This window comes from Globicephala melas, chromosome 10, assembly GCF_963455315.2.
Source record: "Globicephala melas chromosome 10, mGloMel1.2, whole genome shotgun sequence".
Classification (NCBI taxonomy): Eukaryota; Metazoa; Chordata; class Mammalia; order Artiodactyla; family Delphinidae; genus Globicephala; species Globicephala melas.
This window is the reverse complement of record NC_083323.1, coordinates 78,561,690-78,578,344: the sequence shown is the minus strand read 5'-3', so window position 1 is coordinate 78,578,344 and position 16,655 is coordinate 78,561,690. Positions and strand designations below refer to the sequence as shown.

The following is a 16,655-nucleotide window of genomic DNA, read 5'->3' as shown; positions in this document are numbered from 1 at the left end:
CCACGTGCCGTGGAGCGGCTGGGCCCATGAGCCATGGCCACTGGGCCTGCGCATCCGGAGCCTGTGCTCCGCAATGGAAGGGGCCACAGTGGTGAGAGGCCCGCGTACCACAAAAAAAACCCCAAAAGATTCAGAACAATAAAAAATTTTTGAGTGATTCAACATTTTAAGCCTTGGAAACTTGTTGCAACAAGAGTTGTAACAATTTACCTTTTCCACTATGTGATGAGTGATTTCAACACTCATCACATAGCAGTGATTTCAATCTCACCACCATTTGACAGTATCATTTCAGTACACGTTGTTTGGGGAACACATTCAGACTTATTTTTGAGTGGGAGGAGCGATAACGAAGAGTATATTTATGTGGTCCTAACTTTTTCTGTCTCTCTTGCTTTCAGGGAAAATCACCAGAGGAAATTAGCCACCGTAACTTTAGGCTACACTTTGCTTAATACATTCAATTGAAGGGAGTCCAATAGAAGAGAATTCAAGATGGGTGTGAATTTTTTCTAATGCAAAAACTGGCTCGTATTAACTCCAACTTGCATGAATTAAATTTTATTTCTTTGTATGTCGATTGTTGTAATGAGGAGAATGAAGACAACTTATAGGGCAATGTTCCTTTTTTAGCTTTTCTTAACATAGCATGTTTATTTGGGAATTTACCTTCCACCTTGTCCAAGAAATGAGGTTGGGCGTTGGCCGTTTTCAGCACGTCCTGGCTGAGGACTGTGACAGCTCCACTCACGTGCCTCTCTGTCCCTCTACAAGTCTTCCCTGACGACGGTCCAGTTTTACCGTTTAAAATGTAACAGTGACCAAAGCAAATCCCCCCAAAGCTAAGCTACCAGGCTTATAAACAAAACGTTTTTGTTGTTGTTTGTTTGCCTGCTTTTTGTTTGTTTTTTAATCTGATGAGAAGCTCTGATGAGCAAAGCTGGCCGGCTGCACTCTTGCAGCCGCATCTCTGATCCTTTCTAGTTTCCTATCCACCTACCCACTCCCACCTGACGCAGACAGAGCCTGATTTCTGCCCTCCACACCCTGGACATGAGTTAACCGCGCCTCCGGCCCCTCCTGGATTTTTAAAAGGACACTGCCCTGGTCGGTCATTGCCAGGCGCCTCCGCAGTCTGGAGCAGACACCAGAGCATCCCTCCCACTGGGCGTACAGTACGGACGAGCTGAGTAAACTCGGATTTTTGGCTGCCTTTTCTGCTAGGGTGGGTGGGGAAAGATGTGTCCTCCAAGCGTTCACGGTAGAACCTCTGACCCTCTGTCTCCCCCTGCCCCCCAACTCTCTCTCTCTCTCTCTCTCTTTCTCTCTCTTTCTCTCAAGGTGTAGGAGCTCTCCTTTTCCAGACCAGAGAGGGGCGCCTTTCCTGTTCCCTTACCCCTCACCCACCGATTTTTTTTTTAATGGGGGAAAAAATCCTAGCCGCGAGTAATAGCGAGTGGATCTGCTCCGAGCTGAATGAATGGAAGCTGCGGGGCAGGCCTGCGCGGACGGCCACCCTGCCCACGATGCGGTCCCCTCGCGGCCTGTAGGGCCCTCGCCAGCCCCTCGCCCTCCTCCCGCCCCGGGCAGAGGCCGCCGCCAGCTCCGCACCCGACGCCGAGGCCGCGGCGGCCGAGGGGAAGGTCGGAGGGAGGGTGGTTTCCTCCCGCCCCACACCCAGTCTCCGAGCCGGATATATAGAGTGTCACGTTTGGGAGCCGAAAGACAAGAGCAGCTTCCTCGTGGCCGGAGCACTTCCCGGAGCCCCGGGGAAGGACCGGGATTTAGAGGACCACTAGTTGAGCCCGCCCCGCGCCGGAGGAGCAGGTACTCAGGGTCGCAGCCGGGCCGCGCGAGCGCCCACGCCTCCGCCGGCGAGGAGCCGGCCGGGGTGGCCGGGAGGCAGGGCTCGGCGGGGTCTGCAGAGAGGACGAGGCAGCAGCGGGGCCCCGCGGCAGGGTGGGCTCGGGCCCCGGCGGGGTCTGCAGAGAGGGCGAGGCAGCCGCGGGGCGCCGCTGCAGGGTGGGCTCGGGCCCCGGCGGGGAGACGCGCGGTTTCCGCGGCTCTGCCCCGGAGCTGCCCCCGGCCGCCCTCAGCCATCCGGCCGCGGCTTAGGCGCGCTGGGCGCCGGCATCGTCCGCCAAGGTGGGTCACGCGGGGGCGGGAAGGGCGCGCGTGACGGGAACGGGCAGACTGGGCTAACTTGGGAGCCGCGCCGCGGCCGCGGGCCCGGGGAAACAGAGGCGCCGGCCGGGTCTGGCGGAGGCCTCCTCGGCCCCCGGGGCTGTTCCAGGAGAGAGCAGGGCCACGTGGGGCGCGGTGGCCGCCCTCCCTGCGCCCTGGACTGTCGGGGCGCGCTTTCCGGCCCCTAGTCCCATCCCGGGCTGTGCACGACCGGACCCTCCCACCCGGGCCTCGCCGGGTACCGAGCCCCAGGCTGAAAAGGGCCGGAGCGGTCCCGGGGCGGCCGGGGCGGGGTCTGTCCCCGTCCGAAGTTTTCCACCTCTTCCTGAGGGGCCTGGGCGTCTTGGAGGTAGCAGGGGAGCAGGTACCAGATTCCAACGGGTGTAGATGGCTTGAGGGAAGGCTGCTGGCACCCCTGGCGATTACTCACGGGGCAATTCCATTCAGTTAAAAGAATTAATGACCGACTTCATCCTAGAAACCTCCTACTTTTCACCTGGTGGGATGAGTAGAATTATGAACACTTATTCTTCGAAGGATGAGTTACCAGGTGTGAGCAACCAAGGTTCTCTCTGGACCTGCCAGAGCTTCGGCGGCTGGTTGAATCATGTAGATTGTCCCATTGTGCCATGAACAGGGACAAGAGTGGGAACAGCAGACTGACCAGGAACTCAAGTGAATCGTGCTTTTCTGCTTGTTAGAGGCTGCATCAAGAGAAGTTTGACACTCTGTGCAAGTGGATATTTGAGAATTTCCCTGCTGTTTCAGTTACCCATCTCTCTGTATCCCCATTCATATGAGTTGGAGATTTGGCTGGGGAGCATATCTAGTCTAAAAGGGCAAAGAGACTAAATAAAATTTTAAGGCAGCCACTCAGACTGAAGGAGCAGGGCTTTCAGCAAAATCCGCTATTAGGGATATTTGTGTGTGAGACTTATAGGAGATGGCCATGGGGTTTTACCAGCCGGACTCAAGAGTTGCAGCATTTCTTCCGTAGTATTTCTCGGGATGCAGGTCTTCAGAGCACTCTTTCCCTGTTTCTGAGGGCATCTTCTGAACCTGCTTTAACAAATGCCTACTTTACTCCTATTTCTAACGTTGGGTTATAATTATCTATAACATCGATATAAATCAGCACGAGTTGGTAAATCTTACATTTCTCCTTAACTTAAAAGAGGGAGCGTGACATCTAATTACAGAAGAAGAAGGAGAAGCTTCCTTTAAGGGAGTAAAAATAAATAAAATAGCTCCTACTTGGGTATATCACTTTGGGGTTTGTGAAGAACGTCATCATCTTGATGTCTCACCATTCCCTTTCCTATCTTCTGAAGGTACATTCAGATGTTATTTCTTTCTGACAACATCTGGGCAGCCTTAAGAATTCTTTGTCTTTGCATTAATACTTGTGCACCCATGAAAACTCACGCATGTACAAATAGTCTCTGAAGGAACATGCACCTGCTGTCCCTGCCAGTCTCTTGTGACTCTGTGTTTGGTCTCTTTGAGAACATTTATTACTCTTGAAGAAGCATTCTTAATGCTTTATTTTGTTAACAGACCACTTAAGGATCTGATGAAAGCTATGGAATATGAAAAAGAAGCATATACATATTAACAGAATTCTGCCTACAATTTCAGGCGCTCACAGCCTCCCTGATACTTAATCACCCAGATGTTAGAGGTTCAGAGGCCTCAGGCAGGGCCAGCTCACAGGGCCCAATACTTGGAAAAGGGCCCTGCACTTGGTTTAATGTTCTGCTGTCGCTTTCAGCTGTCTTAGTAATTTTCAAACAAGGAACTCCAAATTTTCATTTTACACTAGACCCTGCAAATTCTGTAGCCAGTCCTGAGGCCAGGTTCACAAGCCTGTTCTGTCATTTCCTGAATAACAACCCTGTCTCAGCCATCCTACACTGCAGGTAAATTCTCTGACACAAACGGAAAGTTAGCTGCTGCATGCTTCTGTCATTAAGTCCTTCTACGCCCAATTTCCTCATTGACAAAATAAAGATAACAGACAATATCTACTACTCTATTCATCTTAAAGAGTCACTGTGAAAACAGATAGGTAAAAAGAGCTAATAATTGTAAAACTGTCGACTTACCTTGAAGAGTACTATACTAACAAAGACAGTATTGTTACAGGCTTAACTTTTCTAATCCATGTTTCAGAAGTAGCTTGAGGAAGGCTGGTTAAGTACATTAACAGGGTTGCAGAACCTTTATAACCCTTATATTTTGGTGGGAGAAAAAATAAAACAAAAAGTAGCTACGGTTTGTGGTATTTTAAATATTCCTTAAAAGTCTTTATTTGGTCAAGACTGGAACTGGCAACTAAAAGTACAGAATACCTTCCTGGATCCCAAAGATACTTCCTGAATTAAATTGATGTTTCAGTGGAATTCATCCAAAATTGAACAATGAAAAACTGAGTCATTGATTGAAATTTTTGAGAAGGTATCCTTTTTGCCTCATTTAACTTTTAAATATTCATACTTTCAAAACCTTGAGCAAGGCACTCTTTTAAATATTCTGGGAGATACTTGGCAATATAAAGTACACCTAGTCCCCTACCAAGTTGTCTTCACCTTCTGTACCATTGGGGGAGGAACTTAGAAACCCTGGGCCTGTCCTCTTTCCCCACACTCCTCCCTTTATTGCTTCTCTCTGACCTCAGAACTTATCCTTTCCACAGCTTTCATTCCCAGTATGATGGCAACACACCCATAAGGGTTGAGGAAGAAAATAGAGTAAAAGGAAATGGGTCAAACTTCCGTATCAAAGTCTTAAAATAGGGGCACCAGAGAAGGTGGATGGAGACTCCTTTCATGCAGCACTCTGTGCAGAGGCGTGCTGTGAACTTTAGGGTATGAAGTACCAAGTCCTGTACTCGATAGATTTATGACATCATTGGCAAGACGAAATATGTAAATATAAGGTGTTAATTAACATAACAGATACATTGTTAAGAGGCAATATAAGATTAGGCACCAAATGAATGGTACAGAAAATAAGTGCCATGAGTTCCCAAGAAGAGAATAAAATAAACTGAAATGGTTAGAGAAGCGTAAGAGGAGAGTTACATGAGATGGCCTTAAAATTCCACTCCTAATAGAAATGAATGATTGAACCTTCTGGGTGATAATTGTGCAAAAGATGAAAATCTGGATGGAACTAAAGTTTCATGTAAGGAAAAGGCAGGAGATAAAACGAAGAGAAATTTCCACTGGTTAGCTTCAGTCGTGTAATACATAATTATTAAGCCCATTCTGTGACCAGACACAATGCCAATTTTTCTGCATTTAGTGTGGAATAAAGCAGATGTGTCCCCTATCCTTTTGGATCTCACAGGCATTTAAAAAATAAACATATAATAAGAAAATTTTGGAAGTAGCATGGAGAATAACAGGTGCAATGAAAAAACCAGGGGTTGACTCAGATTTGGTGGTTTGTGAAGGTCTCTGACAAAGAAAGATTTAAATTGATATTTGAAGGAAGCATAGGGATTAACTTGGCAAAAAGAAAAAAAAAGAATGGAGGGAAAAGCAATCTGGGCAGAGGAAATAGCAAGTAGGAAGACTGTAAGGAAAGGAAAAACCTGGAAGTGTTCAAGGAACAGAAAGAAGGCACGTGTTTTGGGTGAGGGAGTTGCTGAGAGGCCGGACGTGTGTGTGTGTGTGTGTGTGTGTTGGGGGGTGGCTAGGCAGGAACCTGGTCATGTAGATCCTCACAGATCTTGATAAAGATTCTGAATTTTATTTTAATGAGAAGCTTTTGAAGACTTTGAAGCCAGAGACTAATTTAAATTTTAAGACCTTTGTGGCTGCAATTAGGAGAATGGACGAGCGGGATCAGGGGTTGGAAGTAGGACAGAGCTGGTGATGGTGCGGACAGGCAAGATGGAGAGAAGTGGGCAGACTTGAAGTGCATTTCAGAAGTAGAATTGATAGACCTTGGTGATAGATCGGCGATGAGAAGTGGCTAAGCAAAGAAGTGTGATAATAAATTCCTCCAGTAGATACTGCTCTATGTTTATAATCCAAAACCATAGTCTCCTGATGCATAAGATTTAGAGTTGCCACAGAAGAGCTGAAAAGTGACATGGAAACTGATAACGCTGCCTGGTATCTCTGGAAAGTGTGCCAGGCTGTTGGGATAGAGGTGAGCGAGCAGAAGATAATATGCGTTTCATATTATCATTTCTACTGTTGAGATTATCAATGAACTGTGCACGAACTTTATAATTATTAAGAGGTTACCACCAAAACAAATATGACTTCTGTCTTTCTGACTTGAGCACACTGATGGCACATGGGGTAATCTCCTAAAATGACGAAAACCCGGAGAGAAAAGTCTGATCCCCACCAAAGTGATTGATCTACAACATAAGTTACTCCCCTGCTTAGAAGCTTTCCATTCTTCCACCTTGTCTGTATCAGTGTCCCAAAATGCAGTCTGTGGACCATTAGTTTCTCGGGATATTAATAACAGTCAAGTGAAGAAAAAAAAACTTCCCTCATCACATAAGCTTGAGAAACACTTAATTTAACCTAGTTAAGCAGTCTTATTGTGGGAATCCTCAAAGCCTTTAACATACTGATAATGCACTTTAAGAATCATCAAGAAAGAAGAGATATTTTATGCTGCATTTCCTAAACTTACTTGACCTTGAAATGCTTTTTTTGGCAGAACATCTAACAGAGTCAGCATTCAGCATAACACACTTTGGGAAATGCTGCCCTATATTAATAGATTAAACCTTTTAACATCCACAGCTATCTATTAACCATCAGCTTCTCTCATGTCTTTCATGCTACTGCTTAGTTGGAAGGAAGCAGAAGACCGGAATTGAACTGACTCTGTTAATAAGTTCTGAGTTGATGATGAAAACAATTCTAACATATGGATAATAGATGAAGAGATATTCACAAGCAAGGTCTGCAGTCTGACTAAAAACAATTTTTAAAAAATTTTAACTTCTACTTCCCTGGCAAGGCTATGCAGGACCTCTCGGAGGTCTAGATGTACACGTGAGAAAGCTGAAGTCTAGATGTACACGTGAGAAAGCTGAAGCATAGACAATGGGGAAGATTTCACAGGACGTTTTGTGTCCCACGGGAGGTCTGAGCCTTATTTGATGTTCATAGTATATCCCCGGCAGCGCAACACAGTGTGAATACATAGGACGTCTGTAGGAGCAATGATTTTGCACTGAATCTTATACATCTTCTTTACTGGTCCCCAGCACATCTGCATGGTGGTGGGATCGAGCCAGAAGTGTGATTTATGACCAAAGAATAACCAGCAGAGCAGAGCAGAAGAGACAAGTTCAAACAGCTATGGACTCTGGCCACGGCTTCATCCACCTGGTGCTCTAGCTTAGGGGTTAGCAAACTATGGCCTGAGGGCCAAATCTGAATCCTGCCTATTTTTGTATATCTCTTGGGCTAAGAATAGTGCTTATATTTTTAAGTGGTTGAAAAAAATCAAAAGAAGAATAATGTTCTCTGGCAAATGAAAATTATATGAAATTCAAATTTCAGTATCCATGAGTGAAGTTTTATTGGAAATCAGACAGTGCCGTGCACCTATTCGTCCTATTGTCTATGGCTGCTTTGGGACTCCACGTAATGAGTAGCTGTGATTTGCAAAGCCTAATATATTTACCATCTGGTCCGTTAACATAAAATGTTTGCTGGCCCCTGCTCTAGGCTACTAAACTCACTGGCCATAGATAATTTTAATAGATTTGTTTTATTTATTAGGGGTAGTCTTAGTTCAAGCTGCTATAACAAAGTACCATAGACTGGGTGGCTTATAAACAACAAAAATTTATTTCTTACTGTTCTAGAGGCTGCGGGTCCAAGATGAAGGCACCAGCAGATGTGCTGTCTGGTGAGAACAACTTCCTGGTTCATAGATGTCCTTCTCTCCATTGTAACTTCACATGGTGGAAGGAGCAAGGGGGTTCTCAGGAGTCTCTTTTATAAGGGCACTAATCCCATTCACAAGGGATCTGCCCTTATGACCTAATCACCTCCCAGAGGCCCCACCTCCATACACCATCACATTGGAGACTAGATTTCAACATACACATTTTGGGAGGACTGAAACATTCAGTCCATGTCAAGGTAGAAATACAAATAGGTAAACTGACGGTCTAGAAGCTCCTCAAATGTTATTACCATCAGAGTCATGACAATGCCATTTATTGTGGATTAGTGTAGCTAGTGTTAGCTGCCAATGTGAGGTGCAGAAGACAGTCTTGCAGGTGATAGCTTTTGAAAGTTATTCAAACATTTGAATTCATATGTAAAGGATGGGGCCTCAGATAAACATACCCAGCATCTAAGAGGTAGAGGGGGTAATTAACACCAATATTACTTAGCTGTTGAAGTCTGCTACCTCTAAGCATGGATCTTCTGTGAGTAGCCACCTCTGAATTTTATTTCAATAAAGCAAATCTGTCTTTTATTAATGCATCCTTTTTGTGAAGAGTGATGGTTTAAGGGTGACACTCTTAAGTTTGGGGTGACAAATATATTTTTTGTCATCCCCACCCCATGCCTATTTTATTTATTTACTAATTATTTTTTATACATCTTTATTGGGGTATCATTGCTTCAAAATGCTGTGTTAGTTTCTGTTGTACAACAAAGTGAATCAGCCATATGCATACATATATACCCATATCCCCTCCTTCTTGAGCCTCCCTCCCACCCTCCCTATCCCACCCATCTAGGTCATCTCAAAGCACCGAGCTGATCCCCCTGTGCTATGCAGCTGCTTCCCACTAGCAATCTGTTTTATATTTGGTAGTGTGTATATGTCGATGCTTCTCTCACTTCGCCCCAGCTTCCCACTCCCCTCCCCGTGTCCTCAAGTCCATTCTCTAGTGTCTGCATCTTTATTCCTGCCCTGCTCCTAGGTTCATCAGTACCATTTTTTTAAGATTCCATATATATGCATTAGCATACAGTATTTGTTTTTTCTCTTTCTGACTTACTTTACTCTGTATGACAGACTCTAGGTCCATCCAGCTCACTACAAATAACTCAGTTTCGTTTCTTTTTATGGCTGAGTAATATTCCATTGTATATATGTGCCACATCTTCTTTATCCATTCATCTGTCAATGGACACTTAGGTTGCTTCCATGTCCTGGCTATTGTTAATATTGCTGCAGTGAACATTGTGGTACATGTCTCTTTTTGAGTCATAGTTTTCTCAGGGTATATGCCCAGTAGTGGGATTGCTGGGTCATATGGTAGTTCTATTTTTAGTTTTTTAATGAACCTCCATACTGTTCTCCATAGTGGCTGTATCAATTTACATTCCCACCAACAGTGCAGGAGGGTTCCCTTTTCACCACACCCTCAATGAGTCTGTATTTTTGGTACAAGACTCCCCAGGTGCTTCATACATAACCAGCACAGCACAGGTACAAATGTGGGGACAGCTGGTGTAGGTGCTTCCATGGGACTTAGAACCAGAAGATGGGAGATGGAGGCCTGTGCTTAGGTCTATCGCTGTGATCACAAAATCTTTCCAGGACACAGTGTTCTGTGGGAATCAAACAGATTGCCAGCCACATTCATCAGGGGACTTTCCATGACTAATTCAGAGACCTGCCTTTAATAAAAAAAAAAAAAAAAAGAATTGGTTTCAGGTGAGATCTTTATTCACTAGCCATTTTTCCACTTTAGTCAACACTATATCAAAGCAAAAAATATTATATATTTCTTTTTGTAGAGAACATGATTGAGTAGACAGTGAAAAAAATTCATCTTACTTTAATTGGCAGACACTAAAAATAGCATGTGTCTATTGCTTTAGTCGTGGTTTATTTTTAAAGTCCTAGATAATTTTGTAAACCTTACCTCTGCAGTCCAGCAAAAGCCCTTTCCAGCTGCAGTTGACAATGCGTCCCCTTTGGCTTTTGGACATGCTCTTACCTTGGGGTTTTGTTTTGTTTTGGTTTGGTTTTTTGCGGTACGCGGGCCTCTCACCGCTGCGGCCTCTCCCGTTGCGGAGCACAGGCTCCGGATGCGCAGGCTCGGCGGCCATGGCTCACGGGCCCAGCCGCTCCACGGCATGTGGGATCTTCCCGGACCGGGGCACGAACCCGTGTCCCCTGCATCGGCAGGCGGACTCTCAACCACTGCGCCACCAGGGAAGCCCCTATTACCTTGTTTTTAATGCATTTTAACTTCCTAGGCTCCTCCAGAGATGGCTCCAAAGTGTTGAAACACACACTTGAGGGGAAGAGGAGAAGGGAAAGCTCTTCCTTGTGAATCTGTGTAAAAAAAGGCAAAAATCCGGCCTCTTCTATCCACTTACCCAACCATCCACCTCAGCTGGGAGGTGCTGGGTCAGTAAAATTCGCTGGTGAATAACAGGATGACCATAGGAGGCAAGAATAATATTTCCTGAGCCAAGAAATGAGAAAAAGTCATTGTGAAAATGCTCCACATTTTAGATCATTTTAGAAAAATGGTGCACTATTTATCATAGGTCAGCGAGAGGACACATTCCACAAAAGTCAGCACAAACTCCAGTATTCTTGAGGGCAGGATAGTTGGAAATTAGGAAGATCATTAAATTATGTGTCTGGTCCCAACATATTTGAAACCACTGAAGCGCTTCAAGCAGAATTAGATCCACCAATGCACGATATTGTCAAGAAACTGGAAGAATCTGCCCAGAAGAATTTGATAACCTGAACAAAAGAAGCTCTGTGTAACAATTCACTATGTGTGCATGTATTAAAGACTTTTTTTTATTATTTTCAAGAAAGGACATTTAATACTAAAAAGTGTGTGGATAGTAGCAGCATAGTTTTATGCAGTAATAAAAGCATCTTAAAGATAGATAGGGCTTCCCTGGTGGAGCCGTGGTTGAGAGTCCGCCTGCCGATGCAGGGGACACAGGTTCGTGCCCCGGTCCGGGAAGATCCCACATGCCGCGGAGCGGCTGGGTCCGTGAGCCATGGCCGCTGAGCCTGCGCATCCGGAGCCTGTGCTCCGCAACGGGAGAGGCCACAGCAGTGAAAGGCCCGCGTACCGCCAAAAAAAAAAAAAAAAAAAGATAATATTCATTTAATAAAAATAGAATTATTTGTCTAAAACTTAAGAGAAACTGTCCACTTAATTCCACATGAAACATAAGTGTAAATAAGATACTCTGATAAATATTAATGAAATCAATTTTATGTCAGCCTGTGTATTTTTATTTCTATTATGCTGTAACTGTTGTCTCATTCTGAATTGACTCGTTTCCATTGTGTTTGTTTACATGAGACCTTTAGGACCTATTTGTTCTGAAGATAAGTGTATGATCTAAAGGATGGACACGTGTTCTCGTACCAAGAAGCTTTGAGAGCATTAAGATCCACTTACAAAACTATTCTCCAAGCTGCAGGAGAGTTTGAAAGAGTTAATAGTTCCATCCAAATAAGCAGTTTCCTTCTTTCTTTTGGTAACCTGTAGTTGCCAAACGTCTCTCCTTAGTAGAACTGTGACTTTGCTTCTTCCTTCTTCTCTTCTTACTATTTTGGTCCAGTCCTGCCTGAAGCAATGGTTATGCAAGTGCTGCTGAGTGCACTGCTGATCACAGGATTGCACTTTAGGTAAATTTAGGTCTCAGTTTCTTTTAGGACAGAGTGAAACTTTCTCAAATTAGCCTTCCCTAAACTCTTAGACATACTATATACATACATACATATTGCACCATCTTATCTACTCCACATAGTGGTGACTACAAATAGCTTTGCCTTAACTAACTCTGTTCACATTCTAAATTGTAGAATGTTCAAGTACCTTATCTATATTTGCTCTAATTCCCTTATTTTATAGAAAAGAAAAAGTCAGTCCCAAAAACACAAGGGGACTTGTCACTTATCTATTTAAGTGTAGAATAATATCCAAATGTTATGACTGCAAATCCCATGAGCATTTTATTCCATTCATTCATTCATTCATTCATTCAATTCACTACCATGTGCCAGGCCAGGTGTTTAGCTCTGCAAATATAGTGGTCAACAAGTTATAGTACCTCCCCTTAAGCTTTAGTGCCCCCTATTCATTGGGCAATTTCTGACCAGTTAAAACTTTGGAGTTTGTGAAATCTTTCAGCGAAGATCCTCAGTGTGAAAATAAAAAATATGCATATATTTTTATTTCCCATTCTTCCCCCTCCTAACCAGCCCCAGTCAGTGATTTAGCTTCCCATAGCCCTGAGCAGTTAACACCAAGAAGGGGGTGATGGGAAATGGAATTAAAATGAATTAAAGTCCACAGGGAAGATAATGAAAATTCTCCCCAAGGAAACAATGTTCTCCTTTATTCACCATAAATCCTGAGGATTAAATTAGCCTGTGCCGCCCTCCTCTCAGTTACTGACTCTTTCCCCAAACCTGGCTGTGGACTGGGTTCAATCTTCATGCTTCCCCCTTTCCTTTCTGCCCTTAAAGATAGACGTACAATCTCTTTGTGATTTAAGTAACTGCTCTTCATTGTGGATAAATAAATAGGGGAAGAGCAAAAACAACCAACGTGGGAAAGTTACAGAGTTTCCAGAACGGTACCTTTGAGTCTTGGCATAGGGCTAGTAGTTAGTTGCTGGCTTCCTGTGTGATGACAGCTGGAAACCCCATTATCTTCAGTCATCCATCTTTATTTCTACAAGTGAGATCAAAAACCAATACTCTGTTTTAAAAATCCTCACCTGTACTCTTAAATCTGGATGAGTATGGGTATCTGTCTGATGGGAGGATTTATAACTTTCAACAGAGTTTCAAAGAGGTTGTGACCAAAACAACATGGGAAACCACTGCTTTAGGAATAATCAAGTGGTTATTTTACTTCCTTGAAGACCTCCAGACCCAGGAAAGATCCATTCTGAGGATTCTTCCCAAGGATCATAGAACTGTTTGAGATGCTTAGGTTTTCCTGATCCATCTTCAGTGTGTCACATGATTCAGAACATTCCATTGTTCCAAAACAGAAAAGAGATCATGTGATTCCCCTGCCTAACACCTTCCACTGCTCCCCATCCTTTAGAGCAGCCTTGCCAAGTGTGTGAGATGCTAGTTGAGGCAGGTGTGTGGGGGGGTGGGTTTCCCTAATGCAGAAGAGCTTTTAGCATCACCCTCCCCTCCTGCATCTCAGGAATCTGGAGTCTAGAAAAATCAAGATGTTGGCAGGGTTGGTTCCTTCTCAGGACTGTTAGAGAAACATCTGTTCTAGGCCTATTCTTAGCTTGTAGATGGCCATCTTCTCCCTGTGTCTTTAACTCCCCTGCCCTCTGTGCATATCTATGTGTCCAAATTTCCTCTTTTTTTTTTTTTTTGCGGTTACACGGGCCTCTCACTGTTGTGGCCTCTCCCGTTGCACAGCACAGGCTCAGGACGCGCAGGCTCAGCAGGCATGGCTCACGGGCCCAGCCGCTCCACGGCAGGTGGGATCTTCCCGGACCAGGCACGAACCCGTGTCCCCTGCACCGGCAGGTGGACTCTCAACCACTGAGCCACCAGGGAAGCCCCAAATTTCCTCTTTTTTAAGGACACCAGTCATAATGGATTAGGGGTCCACCCTACACTAGTATGGTTTCATCTTAACTTAATTAGTTACCTCTATGATAATCTTATTTCCAAATTAGGTCACATTCTGAGATACTGCAGTTGAGGACTTTAACATATGAATTTTAGGAGGACAGAATTCAATCCATAACACCCAGGAAACTAATACTTGATTCCTCCTTACCACCATGGAATATGGTGATGAAACTACAAGGCGCTTTCAGTGTTACTCTAACAAAACAAAACAAAACAAAACAACCACAAAAAGCAAAGAAAAAACAAAACCAAAACCTATGCATTTTAGGTATGGTTTAATAATGAACATAAGTAATAACTATTTTCACCAAGAGTTTCTTCTCCATATGATTTTTATTATTTTTTATGAGGTATGACTTAAATGTGGAAAAGTGAATATATCATAAATACAATAATAAGTAGCTCTCAGATTTCAACTTCCAGACTTAAAAAAATATAAAACATTACCAGCATCCCATAAGCTGCCATCTAGTCATTACCTATTCACCCCCAAAGTAACCATTATCCTGACCGCTAAGTCATAGATTAGCAAGATTCAAACATAGATTAGCTTTGCCAGTTTTTGGAGTTTTATATGTAAGTAAAATAATACAGTGTGCATTATTTTCTATCCACCTTCTTCACTCAACATTATGTTCATAAGATTCATTCAAATGATTCTGTATTCATTCTTCTCAAGGGCTCATGGAACATTCTCCAGGATAGATCATATCTTGGGTCACAAATCAAGCCTTGGTAAATTTAAGAAAATTGAAATTGTATCAAGTATCTTTTCCAACCGCAACACTATGAGACTAGATATCAGTTACAGGAAAAAATCTGTAAAAAATACAAACACATGGAGGCTAAACAATACACTACTTAATAAGCAAGAGCTCACTGAAGAAATCAAAGAGGAAATTAAAAAATACCTAGAAACAAATGACAATGAAAACACGACGACGCAAAACCTATGGGATGCAGCAAAAGCAGTTCTAAGAGGGCAGTTTATAGCAACACAATCCTTCCTTAAGAAACAAGAAACATCTCAAATAAACAACCTAACCTTGCACCTAAAGCAATTAGAGAAAGAAGAACAAAAAAAACCCAAAGTTAGCGGAAGGAAAGAAATAATAAAGATCAGGTCAGAAATAAATGAAAAAGAAATGAAGGAAATGATAGCAAAGATCAATAAAACTAAAAGCTGGTTCTTTGATAAGATAAACAAAATTGATAAACCATTAGCCAGACTCATCAAGAAAAAAAGGAAGAACTCAAATCAATAGAATTAGAAATGAAAAAGGAGAAGTAACAACTGACACAGCAGAAATACAAAGGATCATGAGAGATTACTACAAGCAACTATATGCCAATAAAATGGACAACCTGTAAGAAATGGACAAATTCTTAGAAATGCGCAACCTTCCGAGACTGAACCAGGAAGAAATAGAAAATATGAACAGACCAAACACAAGCACTGAAATTGAAACAGTGATTAAAAATCTTCCAACATAACTGATTCACTTTGTCATAAAGCAGAAACTAACAAACACACCATTGTAAAGCAATTATAGTCCAATAAAGATGTTAAAAAAAAAAAATTTTCCAACAAACAAAAGCTCAGGACCAGATGGCTTCACAGGCAAATTCTACCAAACATTTAGAGAAGAGCTAACACCTATCCTTCTCAAACTCTTCCAAAATATAGCAGAGGGAGGAACATTCCCAAACTCATTCTACAAGGCCACCATCACCCTGATACCAAAACCAGACAAAGATGTCACAAAGAAAGAAAACTACAGGCCAATATCACTGATGAACATAGATGCAAAAATCCTCAACAAAATACTGGTAAACAGAATCCAACAGCCCATTAAAAGGATCATACACCATGATCAAGTGGGGTTTACCCCAGGAATGCAAGGATTCTTCAATATATGTAAATCAATCAATGTGATACACCATATTAACAAATTGAAGGAGAAAAACCATATGATCATCTCAATAGATGCAGAGAAAGCTTTTGACAAAATTCAACACCCATTTATGATAAAAACTCTGCAGAGAGTAGGTATAGAGAGAACTTTCCTCAACATAATAAAGGCTATATATGATAAACCACAGCCAACGTCATCCTCAATGGTGAAAAACTGAAACCATTTCCACTAAGATCAGGAACAAGACAAGGTTGTCCACTCTCACCACTATTATTCAACATAGTTTTGGAAATTTTAGCCACAGCAATCAGAGCAGAAAAAGAAATAAAAGGAATCCAAATTGGAAAAGAAGAAGTAAAGCTGTCACTATTTGCAGATGACATGATACTATACATAGAGAATCCTAAAGATGCTACCAGAAAACTACTAGAGCTAATCAATGAATTTGGTAAATTAGCAGGGTACAAAATTAATGCACAGAAATCTCTAGCATTCCTATACACTAATGATGAAAAATCTGAAAGTGAAATTAAGAAAACACTCCCATTTACCACTGCAACAAATAGAATAAAATATCTAGGAATAAACCTACCTAAGGAGATAAAAGACCTGTATGCAGAAAACTATAAGACACTGATGAAAGAAATTAAAGATGATACAAATAGATGGAGAGATATACCATGTTCTTGGATTGGAAGAATCAACATTGTGAAAATTACTCTACTACCCAAAGCAATCTACAGATTCAATGCAATCCCTATCAAACTACCACTGGCATTTTTCACAGAACTAGAACAAAAAATTTCACAATTTGTGTGGAAACGCAAAAGACACCAAACAGCCAAAGCAATCTTGAGAAAGAAAGACAGAGCTGGAGGAATCAGGCTTCCTGACTTCAGACTATACTACAAAGCCTCAATAATCAAGACAGTCTGGTACTTG

The 16,655-nt window shown here is 42.7% G+C and overlaps 1 protein-coding gene across 4 annotated transcripts in view; it reads left to right on the top strand.

The window, feature by feature from the left end:
• The first annotated feature begins 1,143 nt into the window (after positions 1–1,143).
• The window catches only part of FAR2 (fatty acyl-CoA reductase 2), a 137,895-nt gene continuing 122,383 nt past the window's right edge, over positions 1,144–16,655 (top strand). Inside the window, exon 1 of one of the 4 annotated variants that reach the window (XM_060305740.1) lies at positions 1,144–1,225. The gene's annotated coding sequence lies outside the window, so the exon portion shown is untranslated. Of the gene's footprint in view, positions 1,226–1,296; positions 1,828–1,994; positions 2,146–16,655 lie in introns of those variants that run through there. The other 3 variants (XM_060305741.1, XM_030830465.3, XM_060305739.1) reach the window with 3 other exon arrangements.